This window comes from Otolemur garnettii, unplaced genomic scaffold (assembly GCF_000181295.1).
Source record: "Otolemur garnettii isolate 467f Iridium unplaced genomic scaffold, OtoGar3 scaffold00081, whole genome shotgun sequence".
In the NCBI taxonomy this organism is placed as follows: domain Eukaryota; kingdom Metazoa; phylum Chordata; class Mammalia; order Primates; family Galagidae; genus Otolemur; species Otolemur garnettii.
Genome location: NW_003852476.1, coordinates 4160987 through 4176985, shown reverse-complemented (window position 1 = coordinate 4176985; position 15999 = coordinate 4160987). Strand labels below are relative to the sequence as shown.

The 15999-nt window shown below is 42.9% G+C and overlaps 1 protein-coding gene across 2 annotated transcripts in view; it reads right to left on the bottom strand.

Annotated features, from left to right (window-relative positions):
• The window catches only part of DAAM1 (dishevelled associated activator of morphogenesis 1), a 182279-nt gene that overhangs the window by 91196 nt on the left and 75084 nt on the right, over window positions 1-15999 (bottom strand). The gene's annotated exons all lie outside the window — the stretch shown is intronic.

Here is a 15999-nt window from a genome sequence, read left to right as displayed (position 1 = left end):
GATGCCTGGCCCAGGGGTAGTGACTAGACTGTTGTACTTTAATATTTAAACACAGTCACTTGCTATTTTCTTTTAAGAACAAGGTAAACAGTTAAGTTACTAAAACACACACACGCAATATTACACCCTGACCACAAGAAACTACCTATTAAGAATTTCAGCACAAGGGACAAGCAAGCAACGAACAGAGGATTTTACAGAAAATTCCATTAAACGTGTTAAAAATGTTAGAACTTTAGCACACAGCTATTGTTTATGTGGAGTAATTATTTTTCTTCCTTTTTAATTTCCTGTTATTCACACCTGCTCTCATCTATTGATATGGGGAAAATAATAGCGACATAAATCACTTTTCAACAATCAGGTCAGTAATTTAGACAGCTCAATAATGCATTGCTTAGTTTGGGAAAAAGTTTCTGATTTGTCTGAGAGAGAACAGCGCTATGAATAACGCATCCTTTATTACACTGCACACAGCCTTTGCTAACTGAGCAGCGGCATAAAGAAACATGTGAATCCGAGAACCCAGAAAGTCACAACAAAGGGCAGTAGTATTACTACATCTTGCTGTTATAAGTACATAACTTCTGCTCCTTCTGAGATGCAGAAATGGACCAACTTTAAATTTAGAGAACTCAGATGATTTAGGGGCAGGTGATTTTATACACAAAGAGAATTTTTGTGAGTAAAAAATATTTAAGAATTGCTAAAGGGTCTCTGGATTTAATTTTGGGATAATAAGAATATGGAAATAAATAAACAGATACTGATAATAGTAATGGCTAACCACTATTGAATACTTTTGTGCACTTAATGGTAATGTTTTGTATGGATTAATATATTGCATCTTCATATCAGTCCTACACAGTGGGTAATATTATCCCACTTCCCAGGAAAGTGAATTGTAGAGAGGTTAGTAGCTTGCTAAAGGCAACAAAGTTAGTGAATGGTGAAGGAGCAATTTGAGTCCAGACTGGTTACAGAGCTTGTGTTCTCAACCACCACACCATTCACCTGTTAATACATCAACAGAGAGGCTGTGCCGTGGCACTGAGGGAAACGTCTCCACCTGTGTGTCTGTCAAAGAAAGAGGGGGTCTGTCAGACACCACTCAGTCCCAGCTCTGGCCCTTATGAGTTATGCAACCTTGGATAAGAGGTTACTCTGAATTCCAGTTTCTTCATCTGATGACACAGTCATAATACATTCCTGATAATTTTCTCAAGGATTCTTTTACACAACTAGAAAAAAAAGTCTGTTTCAGTGTCTGCTAAATGCTAAGCAGTCTCCTAGGTACAGGGCACAAAGAGACAGCACAGGGCCAGCAGAAGGAGCCTACTGGCCACATCAGCCCAGGGACCATCACACTTTGAGTTTTGAGAGCCCACCTGTTGTGGGGAAAGACGGGACAGGGAAGGTTTTCCCAGGGAAGTGAAGTTAGCACTTAGAGATAAATAGGAACTAAACAGGTAGAAAGCACTGCAGACAGAGACCAGCAGCCTTCAAAGCCACTGTGAACTTTGTTCTTTATCCTAAGAGCAATCAAAGGTCATGGGTGGATCCTAAATGAGGAGATGACATAGGCTGGATTAGATGATTGCTGGGAGGGCCTCGTAGGCACAATGCCCAGAGTGTGAGAAGACCCCCACCCCTCCATTCCAAAAGTATCTCTGCTCTGACTCATTCATCACAGTAACATGCTGAATCGACTATCGCAGCCCTAGGAGATCAGTCAACACTTCCATGCTGTCCTACCCATTCCAGGATGAGGGCCAGACATTGCAAAGAATACAGAGATGAATAACAGACCCTGATTTCAAGGTATTTATAATCTAGTTAGGAAGACAAGATGATAGAAGACCTTAGCATTGCCCTTTCTTTTCAAGATAAAGTCCAAATTCCTCCACAGGTAAACGTCCCTCGTGACACGGCTTTTGCTGACTCGCCTTCCCCACACAGACCTCCTCTCCTCCAACAGCGGCTTCTAGCATTTCTGATCACAAGTTGCCAACTCGTAGAACTTTGCACATGCTGTTCCCCTTTCCCAGAGAGCCCTTCCCGCCGTGTCTAAGGAGACTCTTGTGCATCCAGACTCGCCTCTTAACAGGGCGTAGCCTGCAACCCGGCAGCCCTGCCCAGCTCTGCACCCCATGCTGTGCTTCACTGTGGCCTCATTCCCAGAGGACAAGAACTCAACTTATTTCATTCATCTTTGCATTAGTCGGTCCCTAAAACTATCTGACCTGGCAGGAAAGCCCAAAACAAAAACAAAAAGGTGGGAGGAATGTAGGAAGGATGGGAAGCCAGGAGGGAGGAAGGGAAGGAAGGGGCACTGTTGGTTATGGTGATGATCAAAGCATTTTAAAGACTAAAATCTATTCTTTTTTTTAAGGTGAAATGTACATAAAGCAAAATGTATACAACTTACGTATTCAATTTTGGAGTTCTGCAAAGGGGTGCACTAAAGTGGTTGCAGCACTTAATACTTCAGATCCTGGTGGCACCATTTTACACTCCCGTCAGCCATACATGCTGGTGCCAGTCCCTTCTCATCACACGTTGGTGCTGTCTTTCTAAGGTCGGCTAACCTAGTTTATGGGATGTGGTGTCTCAACACAGTTTCAATTTGAACTTTCCTGATGACAACCGATGAAGAACAAATCTTTATGTGGTTTTATTGGCCATTCATACATTTTTTTATGTGAAGTATCTTTTCAACTCTTTTGCCCAGTTTTATTGAGTTGTCTGTCTTACTTTTATTGATTCAAAGGAGTTCCTTATGTATTCTGGAAACCGTCCTTTGTTATAGGTGTGTATTAAAAATGCTTCTCCTACCCCTTCTCATTATGTTGACAATGTGGTTTGACCACCAGGTGGTTTTTTTTTTTTTTTTTTTTTTTGATGAGGTCTACTTTAACTTTTTCTTAAACTTAATGATTTTAAGCCTTCTCTAAGAAATCCTTGTAACTCACAGGTCAAAAAAATATATTCTATGTTTTCTTCTGAAGCTGTACAGTTTCAGGGTTAGCTTCCATGTTTGACCCTATGGTTCATTTCAGAGACTGCACCCTGGGAAACATACAGTCTCCTTTGAGTTACCAACAGCTGGATTGATTGTGCCTTGCCTCTGCTAGTATTTACACTTATTCAGACACCTGCATGAGCAAAGAGGGAAATAAAAACACAGTTGATGGAAGGAGGGAAAAGAATGGAACACAAACGAATTTCAAAATGATTCTGACACATCAGTTTGTTTAAGCTCCAAGACAACTTCAAAGTAACATTACAGGAGACATTTCTTTCTGATAATTAATTCAACTACTGAAAGAGGAAATCGTGGAAAACAAAGCAATTAGGTTCACTGTATCACAAATGGTATCTCCTTACGTGAATTTCTTAGACAAAGTAAATCTATAAAGGCAGAAAGCTAATCAGTATTGTCTGGGGCTAGACTCGCAGTGGTTCTCAACCTGTGGGTCACGACCCCTTTGTAACAATGAAAAGACATCCTGCATGTCAGATATTTACATTACGATTCATAACAGTAGTAAAATTACAGTTATGAAGCAGCAACGAAGAGGAACTCTATCAAAGAGTCCTGGCAGCAGGAGGCATTAGGAAGGTTGAGAACCACTGGGTTAGAGGAAGGAGCTAGTTACCACTCATGGGTGTGAGGAGAGGCAAGGTGCTAGAGAGGGTCTGAAACTACAGTGGTGTAGGCCTGGCACGGTGGCTCAGGCCTGTAATCCTCGCACTCTGGGAGGCCAAGGCGGGTGGATTGTTTGAGATCAGGAGTTCGAGACCAGCCTCAGCAAGAGAGAGAGCTCATCTCTAAAAATAGCCGGGTGTTGTAGCAGCTCCAGTAGTAGTAGCTACTCAGGAGGCTGAGGCAAGAGAATCCACTGGAGCCCAAGAGTTGGAGGTTGCTGTGAGCTATGACACCATGGCACTCTACCAAAAGCATCAAAGTGAGACTCTGTCTCAAAAAACTCGCCCCAAACAAAAAACAAACCAAAACCTACAGTGCTGATGGCTGAACAACTATATGCATTTATTTAATAGCAAACTGTACAAGATCTGAATTCTATCAATGTAAATTATCTCTCAATAAAGCTTTTTTTTTTTTTTTAAATCACATCTCCTTGTGGGAACCCCAAAAAAACAACGTGGACATACGAGAAAGGAAAGAACATTTCAGCCAGACATTAGACAACCCACGTTGTTAGTCTGGAGAGAAACTGCTGAGACGGGCCATGAAGAAGGAAAGAAGAACTGGGCCCTGAGAGCAAGCGGCTCAGTCTGGGAAATGTTACAATTCCACACACGGAGTTTGTTTGAATCAAAGATTAATTCTATGAAACATGCTTACCCTTTCTTTGAAAATTACATAAGTTCTCTTGTTTGTATTCCATTTAGGCAGAGGCAGGGAATATATCCCCCAAGGTCCCTTCCTAATTCAGTTAAGAGATCCGTTAACACCACAAAGAAGCCTAAGGAACGAGGCTCTTGGTTCCCCTGGTTTTGTCCTTGGTAGCAGCTCTGCTGGAAAGGGAGTATTGCCCTCTCACCCTGGCTTCCCTTTCCTTGGTTTCACTTACTGAAATTTCCAGAAGTAAACAATTCATAAGTTTTCAGTTGTACGCAACTATGGGGGTCATGATGGAATCTCCCTCACCCTGCCCAGGACGTGAATCATCCAGCCACACAGGCTGCCCACCCTTCAGTCATGGAATTCACCGGCTCCTGACACCCAGCCATCCATGTCCTCATGGCTCAGGGATCCAGGTCACCCAGAGCAGATGACCTTCCTCCGGAGGACGTATCAGAAGGAGCCGAATGCTGTCACACTGCTGGGCCATTCTCCTCACTTCTCACCAGGCAGCCATTTTTCCTCTCAAGCCATTACAAGAAGAAAGGCGAGTACAGTACAGTGAGATATTTGAGAGAGAAAGTGAACAATCACATTCACGTAACTTTTATATAGTATGTTGTTGTAGCTGTTCTATTTTATTACCAGTTACTGTTGTCCATCTCTGACTGTATCTAGATTATATTCAGGGTTCGGTATTATCAGAGGTTTCAGGCATGCACTGGGGTCTTAGAACATACCCCCCAGTGAGGGGGGCAACTTACTGGCTGTTCTATGAGTTAACAGCCAAGTTTCCTACTAAGAGCAACAAAGAAATGGAATTAGTCAAGCCTCAGCAACTAGCCTAATTGAGTCTAGACCTCAGACTTGACTGGCCTAATTGGCCCTAGACTTTTTTTCATAATATTCTGTCTTAGATATGGTTCTACAAGTCCATTAAAGAAAAATGATTTAGCAAGTGGTAAATGGAGAAACCTTCACAGACGCATCATCCCTGCCCATAGAAAGCTCAAGTTTCTTAAAAATTAAAACCAACAAACAAAACCCTAAAGGCTTTTCTTCTTGGAGAAGCAATTAATTATACTTTTATATATTTATAAAATATACATTTTATATATTTATGAGATCTTGGAGAAATGGTATTAATCATTTTTTTGCTAAGAAGAAAGGAAAGCGGAGGGAAGCCCAGCTGTGGGGACTGGAGTTCCAGGCCACATCCCTCACAAAGAGCATTAGGAAGCCCCACTTCTAAAAGATCCTGTGCAAATAGTCAGGTGGGTTCTACATGGTAGAGTAAGGAGGCAGCTCTAGAGAGAAATCTATGTAAGTCAGAAAACAGTTGGTGCAGCACAAACCAATCTAAGAGAATAGACTGATTTGCTAGATAAAGTGGGGGGGGGGATTTTGAAATAATATACAAAGAGGGTCTTGAATGAGTCGAGAGACTAACACTTGGAACAAAAAATTTAGTTTATGAATTTTAGCTAGATTGAATGTGGGATTATTTATAAAACCTCCAAAGCAACATTTAAAGTATTTATTATTTGAAAAGCTATCAAATCAATAGATTTTGAGGAACTGAAAGTTTCTGGCTAACCAGAGAAATCTTTAAGGCGTTCAGAATTCCTATTTCTAATGAGTTAAGCTAACTCTTTACATAAATACACACAAACACACACATATATGTATTATGGGGGAGGGGGAGGGCAGTGCCAAAAATATGTATACACAATTTAAGAGATCTTGTTTGGAAGTAAAACCAATCTTTTCAAAAGTATATGAATGACAAGTACAATGAAGGTAAGTGACATGTCTAGGCCACTCACCAGTAACGGTGGTACCTTCAACTCAACTTCAAACGGTAACACACACAGAACACTGCTTAAAACGTGTGTACGTTTTTTGGCATCCTCTGTATTTAGACAGAAGTAGGAGGACATACAAATAATGCTGAGGGCAGTGGAAAATTAGAAAAATGGGGATGGGGAGAAGCCAGGAAGGGCTCTTGATGTTACCCTTCCAATCAATTCACCATTTGGTGTGTATTTGTGTTTGGGAGTTTTGTTTTTGTTTTGCTTTTTAATGGTCCTTGTCAAGGTAACTATCCATCTGACTCAATACGTAGGTCTCACAGAATTTCCAACCCTCTTATTACTCATACAAGTCTAACTTTTCTCCTCCAAATTAGATACCTCAGGTGTCTACCACAGCAGACAGGACCAATTCTCCCGTCACCCCGCCCAGGAGAGGTTTCCCCCAAGGCCAGCAGGCTGCAGTGGCCCCTCCCCTTGAGGACACACCTGCACTAGCAGGGCCTTCTCTGGACCAGGCCTCCCGTCCCATCCTGCAACTCAGCACTGCCAGGACGCAGCAGGCCACACCCACGTAGCCAGGGGAGCAGCCCACCAGTCAGGGAGCTGGTGATGAGCAGGACACCAAGGGGAAGAAGCCCCCCAGGCAGGGGCAGGGTGGGAGGGTGACGGTGTGACAGCAAAACAAATGACATAAGTACTTTTATAAATATATGAAGAAAACGTACTAGGCTGTGATAGTTCATTACATTCAAGGACCCCCAGCCCCACACAGCTCATGAACATTGTATCTGAGAGTCAGGAAACACCAGCATATCTCCTACAATGTAACCACAGTGACCCCGAGAACAGTATTTTAATATCGCAGGGGTGGTCAGAAATCTGAAAGTTAAGATAAGATTTTTGTCAGTTTATTATTTTTATTTTATTTGTTTATTTATTTTTGAGACAGAGTCTCAATCTGTCACCCTGGGTAGAGTGCTGTGGCGTCATAGCTCACAGCAATCTCAAACTCTTGGGCTCCAGTAATCTTCTTGCCTCAGTTTTTCTGTTTTTAGTAGAGATGGGTCTTGCTTTGCTCAGGCTGGTCCTGAACTTGTGAGCTCAAGCAGTCCACCCGCCTCAGCCTCCCAGAGTGCTGGGATGATTTTTGTCAGTTTAAACAGACTTGCATTCAGTGAATTATGAATGCTCCTAACCAGTCAGGCAGACCAGAAATGGAAAAAACAGAGTTTGAATGCCGAGAAAGACATGTAAACACAGAGAACCGACCTGGAAGGTCTTCAGCCTGTAAGATTTCTGCCAACATTCTCAGTCATGACGAGACACAGCATGGTCTGACTCCTTACCACCTACACGGCAAGAGACTGGATATCTGATGGACGTGAGAATCCCACAAGCATTGACTCATGGAAATGATTCTGTTTCTTACTGCCTGTGGTTCAGTATTTTAGACTACTTCCTCTTCTCCCCTTAACAGCAGGCCACGCAACCTAGACTCAGTGTGCTGGACAAAGTCTGCAGCTAAATGTATTTTATTCAGCTTTTTTATTATTCATTTAGAAACTCATTAAGGCAATCTTTTTATTAGTCTATCACCAGCAGACTTCTGGCAATCTAAAATAAACTTTCCTCTAAGCACCTGTTAGAATCATCGCCCAATATCCATCCATCCACCCAATTTCCAGTTTTCACATCTATAATCCAGTGTTTCTGTTGACCAGGGTCAGCAGAGAGAATTTCTCAGCGGTGCTTTCCTAACTGAATGGAGAGACTTTGTCTCTGGGGAGCAGAACCAGCTGTAAAGTGACAGAGAGAAGCTGTGAAGCCAAGTTCCAGCCACACTCCGTCCCTCGATGACCCTGCACTGCTCTTGCTGGCCCAGCCCCCTCCCACACGCTCAAGAGACTTGTCCTGGGACTCATCTGCCACACTGAAGCTTTAAATGGGTCAAAGACAACCTAGCACAAGGAGTCTCTGCTGGAGCTGCGCATGTAACATACGGTGGAGAGGCCAAGGACAGCAAAAATATTTCTTAGACATTGTCCCTCTGACCCTTTTGACCTGATACCCCTCATGCCAGCCTCTTTGGTGTGACCACAGTAATAACATTCTAATGAGGAGGATAAATCAGAGGAATGGCAGCAGGTGGCTGGGGCTCAGGGAGCAGAATTCCTACTGCTGTAAGAGTAATTCAGAATACAAACCAACCACTGGGCTCAGCAGGCAGACATCAGTTCACGCACCATGCGTGAACGTGGCCACTCGGGTACTTACTGGGCATCTCAGGTATTAACCCACCAGTAATCAGTCATCCCACCATTTACTCAGGCCAAACATTCACTGAGTACCTGCTCAGGTCACACCGAGCCATTCTGCTCTCGGACACACAGCTGCACGTTCATAGCAGATTTAACATGATGAGTTCTTCATATGACAAGAAACTCAAGCTATCTGATTGTTGAAAAGATGACACAGGACCTTTGTCATGTTTCTTTCTGCATCCAAGAAAGGCCCATCTTTCCTGGAAACAACTCGTGTATGTGCATCACATGCACGGGGGTGGGGGGTGGGGGGGGACGACTCAAGTGAGCCACCGTCATAACTATCACGCTGTATCCTTAAGCTAATCGGAAATTAAAACAAACAGCCAGCACCATTAGGATGTTTCCAAGAGATTCATTTCCAACTGAACAAGAAAAATAAAATACTGCAACTTTTGTAAGAGTCTCATTTATGAAGAAAAAGAAATTCTGCTTCTTCATCGATATGCCAGAAGATCACGACTAAATGACGTAGCTGGTCGATCAACACACAGCAAGGGTCAGTTTGAAATTCCACAGAAATTCTGAGACCTGCAGGTCGGGGTGAGGAGGATTCCAAACACAGCAGGTAAAAATATTCAAGGGCAGCTTAGAACTGAAATGTATCATCCATGGTATTGAGCAGGTACCTCCCAAAGGCCATGTCACATACATTTCATGAGAGCAAATGATGATCTTTAGGTAATTCCCAGAGCATCAAGATATATTCTTATGTACAGTCATTTGTACTAACTACCAGATCCTTCTAGCCATTATCGAAACACATTTTCAAAATTACACTTAAAAGCTTCCCTAAACCACACCACTCACAGAGATCAAATTATTCCCTCAGCCTCTGACACCCATATTGACTTGCCCGGGGACATGTGAGGGCCAGCAAGTCAGAGCTCTCTGCTGACTTTGTGCAATTTGCAGATGGAAGTGACTAAAGGGCTAAGATAATGAATCAGATTTTAAATTGTAGCCAAAGTCTAAGTAGGCAAGTACCACTCGGGCTCTCTTTAGGATTCACGTTAATGAAAAGCCTCAGGACCAAGGGAGGCCCACCATTTTCTCAGTAAAATCATCATCAGAGATGATTTCACTGTACAGTATTTCTATTTAAAAACAAAAATGGGTTCATTTTTCCTTCCTCCATCTCTGCATGCCCCTTCCAGTCAATCACCTTTGATCTAATCTAATACTAAGAAGCGCCTAGAAATGAATGATAACTGGACTGATAACAAGGTACATAACATGAAGTCAAAATCCAAATTGACCCCAAGGACATCTGGAACAGTCTTGGTGAGATAAATGTCAATTTAGAACAAGATGGAATAAAGTATTTTGTGGCTGCAGCTGAAGCTTTTATGGAGTGTGCTTAGTGGATGAGAGAACTGGAAGGAAAATTAAGAAATCATTTTTATGCCGGGTGTGGTGGCTTACGCCTGTAATCCCAGCACTCTGGGAGTCTGAGGCAGAAGGATGGCTTGAGCCCAGGAGTTTGAGTTTGCTGTGAGCTAGGCTGAGGCCACAGCACTCTAGCCAGGGCTACAGAGTGAGACTCTGTTTCAAAACAAACACACAAACAAAACCATGTTTGCCATTTTAGTGTCCTAAGCAGACAAGTCCTCGACCAGTACAAAGAGATGTCTAGTTTTTACTAAGATAAAAATAGGCTGGCAACCCTGCTTTGATTTTTAGAAGCAAAGCAATGTTCTATTCAAAAGTGCACCAGATATAAGCAAAACCGCTTATATCCACATCTGCCTATAAGACAAGCTGTCAACTGTTCTCAGGGCCAAAATAATTTGTTTCCTAAGACCTGGATTTGAGACCACTTTCTGTCACCTTTAAACTGATGGTATCTTGGCAGCAGTTTGCATTTACTCCACAGGAATTCTAGCACAGCACACAGTCAAGCCCTTATCTGCAGCCCACGTCCCCTCGTGATGGACTGCATATTTTCATACTGGTCTGACCATTTTTCTATGAACTCATCAAGTTGATTTATCCAAAAATTCGACAGAGTGAAAGGAAAATCTGCTTAATATATTTTTCCTCTCTGTCAATTAATTGCATCCTTTTGCTGAAGGAAATATTCTTTTTTCACTTTCATAGGTTAAAAATAGAAACAATTTTTAACCTCATGGAAATAGGACCATTTTAATATGGGATCCTTCATTACATTCTAATTTTGGCCTTCTAGACATTGACTATTTTGAGACTATTCTGGATAGCTTTATGGATCTTACACAGTTTGATTTCCTACTGAACAATCCTTTACACTCTAATTAGGAAACAATAGATTAAAACTATGACTCCTTACAACCAGTGTTTTTTCTTCAATCAGTTTAAAATGAAACGTTTCTGCAACCCAATTTTTTAATCTTTCTTGGGAATAGGGAACTGAATAGCTCTTATACGAAACTTTCTATTCTTAGTCATGGTCTTAGTATAAAAGGCAAGTTTTAAAAGTAAAAGTACTGAAACTTGGTGTCTATGTCATAGGCATAAAAAGTGTTGAAACTTTTCATCAATTCTGGTGACAACAGAAGTATTTTATTTTAAAGAGAGGTAAAAATAGCACCAGTAAAAGAGAAATTATGTTAACAGCCTGAGAAAAGGGGTAACAATTCCCATGGTCAGTACCATCAAATCTGTACACTGATAAATTCTTAAGACTAACTTGGGTTTCTGTAGTTCCTTTCATACCAAAGTGACTTCAGAGGACACTGAAAAATGAAGAGCTTGCTGATCTGATACAGGTTCCCGAGTGGATTCATTTGGCGCAGCTCACCTTGACTGCAAATTCATCTCAATCTGATGCATCAGCTAAATTCCTACTACCTTCATTTCTAAAATTCTGTGCTGATTACTAATTCTGAGAATGTCCTCAGTACTTAATAAAAATTGGCCTGTAGGAATTACATTTATGATTGTATTTTGAGGGTACAAATCTTTTCACCCTATAGTATCCACCAATGCCATCTTCCCATTGAAATTTTTATTTTCCTTGACAGTCTTCAGTGGTATAAATGCTCATTTTTGTGATCAATAATGGATTCCTCAGCAAGTCTTAAAATATTTCATATCCCTGGAAGGCACAGTACTTTGCAATACATGATCCCAAAACACTAGACTCATTGGCCAAATAAATGGAAGACTAAGATTTGGATTTGAAAGAAGGCCGATTAACCAGAAAATAGAACAAAATGGAACTGAAAGCTTTTCAGGCTTAGGAAAACTTAGGTTCATACTGCATATTATACCCAACTAGCTATAAATTCACCAGGACATACTGTATTAGAAATGAAAGTTTTCCTCTAAAAAGTCTTATGAAATGTATCCCAAATACACAGGATATGTGTATTGCTAGAAGAGGTGAGATTTACTATAATATACATCAAAAATAATAACCAGACTTATATTAGACATGGATTCCTCACCTAAAATCTCACGTACACACTCAATTCCCACTGCTGGTAGCATTCTTTTCTTTCCTCTTTGCCAGGATAATTTCTTCCTGGTTTTCATTTCTTACATTAAGAGTCACTTCCCCAGGAAGCCCTCCAAGATCCTCTTTGCTGACTTAGGTACCTGTGGAGGTAGGTGTCAGGGAACAGCACCCTCCTTTCCCAGCAAGCTTAACTGAGACCTCAAGTAGTGAATCCAGGAAATGGAAACCATTAAGGCTACGGTGGAGAACCCAGTCCAGACAAGTGGGTCTGTGGAGCTCTGATGTCGAGTTCCATGGATACCTGCCCACCACACAGGGATGATGGACAACTGCAGAGCTCCCAAGGGGGTCATGCCTGTGAAATGCACAGCACCTAGGGCCATAGAACCTGCGTCTCCTGAAGGGGACAGGGACTGAGCCAAGGCTTCTTCCAAGGGGAGTAAGAAGGTTGAAGAGCTGGGAATGCTGCTCCAGTAATGTTCCTTCCTTGTGACAAAAGGAATAAGGCCCTTCCCCCAACAAACGTGCTGCAGGACAGCCCTGTCATAGCACCAGGGAGGCCGCACCATCAGTTGCCTCCCTCCTCTGGAGACCTTCACCACCACAACATCAAGGCTGTGTCTCTTTTGCTTGCCAGTCACCTTGCGGCCTGGCACAGACAGGCCCTAACACACAACCGTTCAGTCTTCTATTCAGCTCAAAGGGAATCTGCTGCTGCTAATATTGAGATGGGAAGAGTTACTTGAACAAGGACAATTTATAGAGTTGTCATGCTCAGTTAGGACTCTGCACATAGATGAGATGAGATCATCTAAGAGCCTGTAAAAGCCTGTAGAGGCATGCTGCAGGGACTTACACTCGTGATGCCAGCACTCTGGGAGGCCAAAGTGGGAGAATTACTTGAGGCCAGGAGCTTGAGACCAGCCTTGGCCACATAGGGAGACCAATCAATCCATCAATCAACAACCAGGTGGGGTGGATTCCTGTAGTCCCCACTACTAGGGGGGCTGAGGCAGGAAGCTTGCTTGATCCCAGGGGTTTGTGGTTACACTGAACTATGATTACACCACTGCACTCCAGTCTGGGCAAAAGAGCAAGACCCTATTTCTTAAAAAAAAAAAAAAAATCCTGGAGAAAAGAAGAGAACACAGCTAAATGTTAGTACAAGAGCCCAGCACAGAGCCTCAGATTGGTCATGTTCTTTATTTTGACTAAGGCAGAGTTCAAAGAGGAAGATGTAGAGGAGGCACGAGAAGCAGGAGAGAGAACAGAGGGAAGAACTGATGATCAGAAGGCATGAGACACACAGTCAGCAGAGGTTAAACGGACCTCGGGAATGCAAAAACCAAACAAAAAAAATTTTTTAAAGTCATTGGCAGAGATACTGCATTTCTGTTTGATGACTCACGCACAGACACACACACACACACTTTCTGAGTTATGTGTCCTCAGTGTTTTAGGGGCCCTAGAAGAGCTTTAAAAGTGGCTGGTTAATCCATCAGTAAGGCAGGGATAACATGTGTTGACAAAGGTGTGCAGAGACTGGAACCTTCACGCACTGCTGCCAAATGGGGAGTGCTCCTCACATTCCAGGAAGCTGAGGCAGGAGATCCCTTGAGCTCAGGGGTTGGAGACCAGCCTGAGCAAGAGCAAGATGCTGTCTCTACTAAAAATAGAAAAATTATCCTGGCATTGTGGTGGGCGCCTGTAGTCTCAGCTACTTGGGAGGCTGAGGCAAGAGGATCTCTTGAGCTCAAGAGTTTGAGGTGGTTGTGAGCTGTGAAGCCATAGTACTCTACTCAATAGGATGAGACTGTCTCAAAAAAGGAGGGGGCATAAAATGGTGCAGCCACTTGGATCCTGTCTGACAGTTCTTGAAAAACATGGCAACGCCATGTGACGCAGCAATTCCACTCCTTGGTATATTTTTCAACTTCCAAGAGAACTGAAAACATGTTTCTATGTAAAAACGTGCAACCGATGTTTACAGCAACATTATTCTTAACAGCCAAAAACTGGTAACAATCCAAATGTCCACCAATGATGAACAGATAAACAGAATGTGGTCTACCTATGCAATAGAATGTTTTCCAGCAATAAAAAGAAATGAAATACTGACACAGGCCATGAGAGACAAGCCTTGAAAACTTTCTGCTAAGTGAAAGAAGCCAGTCACAAAGACCCACCTGCTGCTGGGTTCCACATACATCAACTGCCAGAGTAGGCAGCTTCTCAGGGACAGAAGGTATATTAGTGTTTGCCAGGGGGTTGGGGTGGGATGGGGGGTTGGGGCTGAATAGGAGTGATGGCTAATGGGTTATGGGATGAGTTTTGGGGGGAGACTGCTAAAAATAGGTTGTGGTGATGGCTGCTCAAGTCTATGAATACATTAAAGGCCAATGAATTGCACGCTTTAAATAGATAAATTATGCAGTACGTGAATTGTATCTCAATAAAGCTGGGCATGGGAGTTGCTTTTTATGGGGTCTGCTAAAATTGATTTTGGTGATGGCTGCATAATTTCATGAATATACTAAAAGCCACTGAATTGCTCACTTTAAGTACAGGAATTATAAAGTATGTCAATTATGTTTCAATGAAGCTGCTGTTTAAAAAAAAATAAAAGTTAGGCTGGATGTCAGACAGGGAGCTTCAGAAACCATAACATCCTGAAATTGGAATAATTCTGATTCCTTCCCCCTGCCTGTAGCAGGGAACCTGCTGAGAGAATGGGGCGCCCCCGACTGCTCACATTCAAGGAGTCTCATGGCTGACCTATCCACGCTTGCTTTATTCATGAGATGATAAGGTTGCAGTAGCAATTCTCAAAGAAACCTATTTGGTATCAGTCTTTAAAATGTCAAATGAGTGACTCATCAGTAGAGGCAAAGGAAACTGGCTTAGGACGACGCTCTGATGAGATGCTTTCCAACAGATACAGAGGTAGGATGGCCTGCAAGTGGGGCGCACGTTGGCTTGCTCACAGCAGGCAGATCAGCTTTCAAGAAAAGGAAAAACCCAGGATATTTGCTTAGAGTGTTTTGCCCTAGGATGTAGGGAACGAAGCATTTATTTGTGAGTTGCCAGCCTTTTGGAAGAAGTCGCCTTCTTTAATCTCCACACCAACCCTATCAGAGAGATGGTATTATCTCCATTTTGTAGGCAAGGAAAAAAACCTCAAATTCTAACAAAAACCATCTTGAGAGGGAGTGTCCCTGGGTATGGACCTGGCACCTGGAAAAGCTGCCCGTCTGCAGAGCCCAAATATTCTCCAGCACCCCACGCCATCCTCTCCTGCATGTGGGGGCAGTAGAAGAGAGCCCAGGCCAGAGGATTCCGGAGGCTTTGAGCCCACCTCTCTCACCCCAGCCACTCCTGACACTTGGATGAATTTGTGGTCTAAGTCCCTGAAGTCATGAGCAGAGAAAAAGCCATCTCTCACTCTCCAGGACAGATACAAACCTCAAGATAATTTGTTTTCCAATGGCTTCAGCTTAAAGTTCTGGTTTGGCATTGGCTTGGTAACAACCAACAGCTGTAGGCAATTTTCACACAGAATAGAGACATCAATAAAGCAGAGAGGGTAGAATTTTCTCTCTTCTAAATACAGAACAATGAGCTGTCTTCAAGCTGTACACAGAGCTGCCACTGTGTAGGCCCCTCTCAGGTCTCACTTTGGAAGGCTGACAGGATGTCATGGAAAGGACTGTCCATGTGGGGAGCTCTGCCCACCAGCTCCTCTCTCACCCAGAGGGTCTTCAGTCATCAGCAACACCCCATCTCTGTCCATCGTCTTTTGGTTTTAAAACACTGTTAGTGGGAAATAAAATCCAGCCCACAAATGCAAAATGATTGCCTTTGACTGCCATGATTCAGTGCCCATCCCTGGAAGAGGACAGTGTGCCCACTTTCCACCCCAGTGACCGCAGGCTTGGCCATGTGACCTGTGCTGGCCTAAGTGGTATGAACACATACCAGCTGTGCTATTTCCAAGTGCACACCTGGAACCCATGTGCAATCATCAGGTCTTCCTTCTTCCTCCAGTCCTGGGTACTG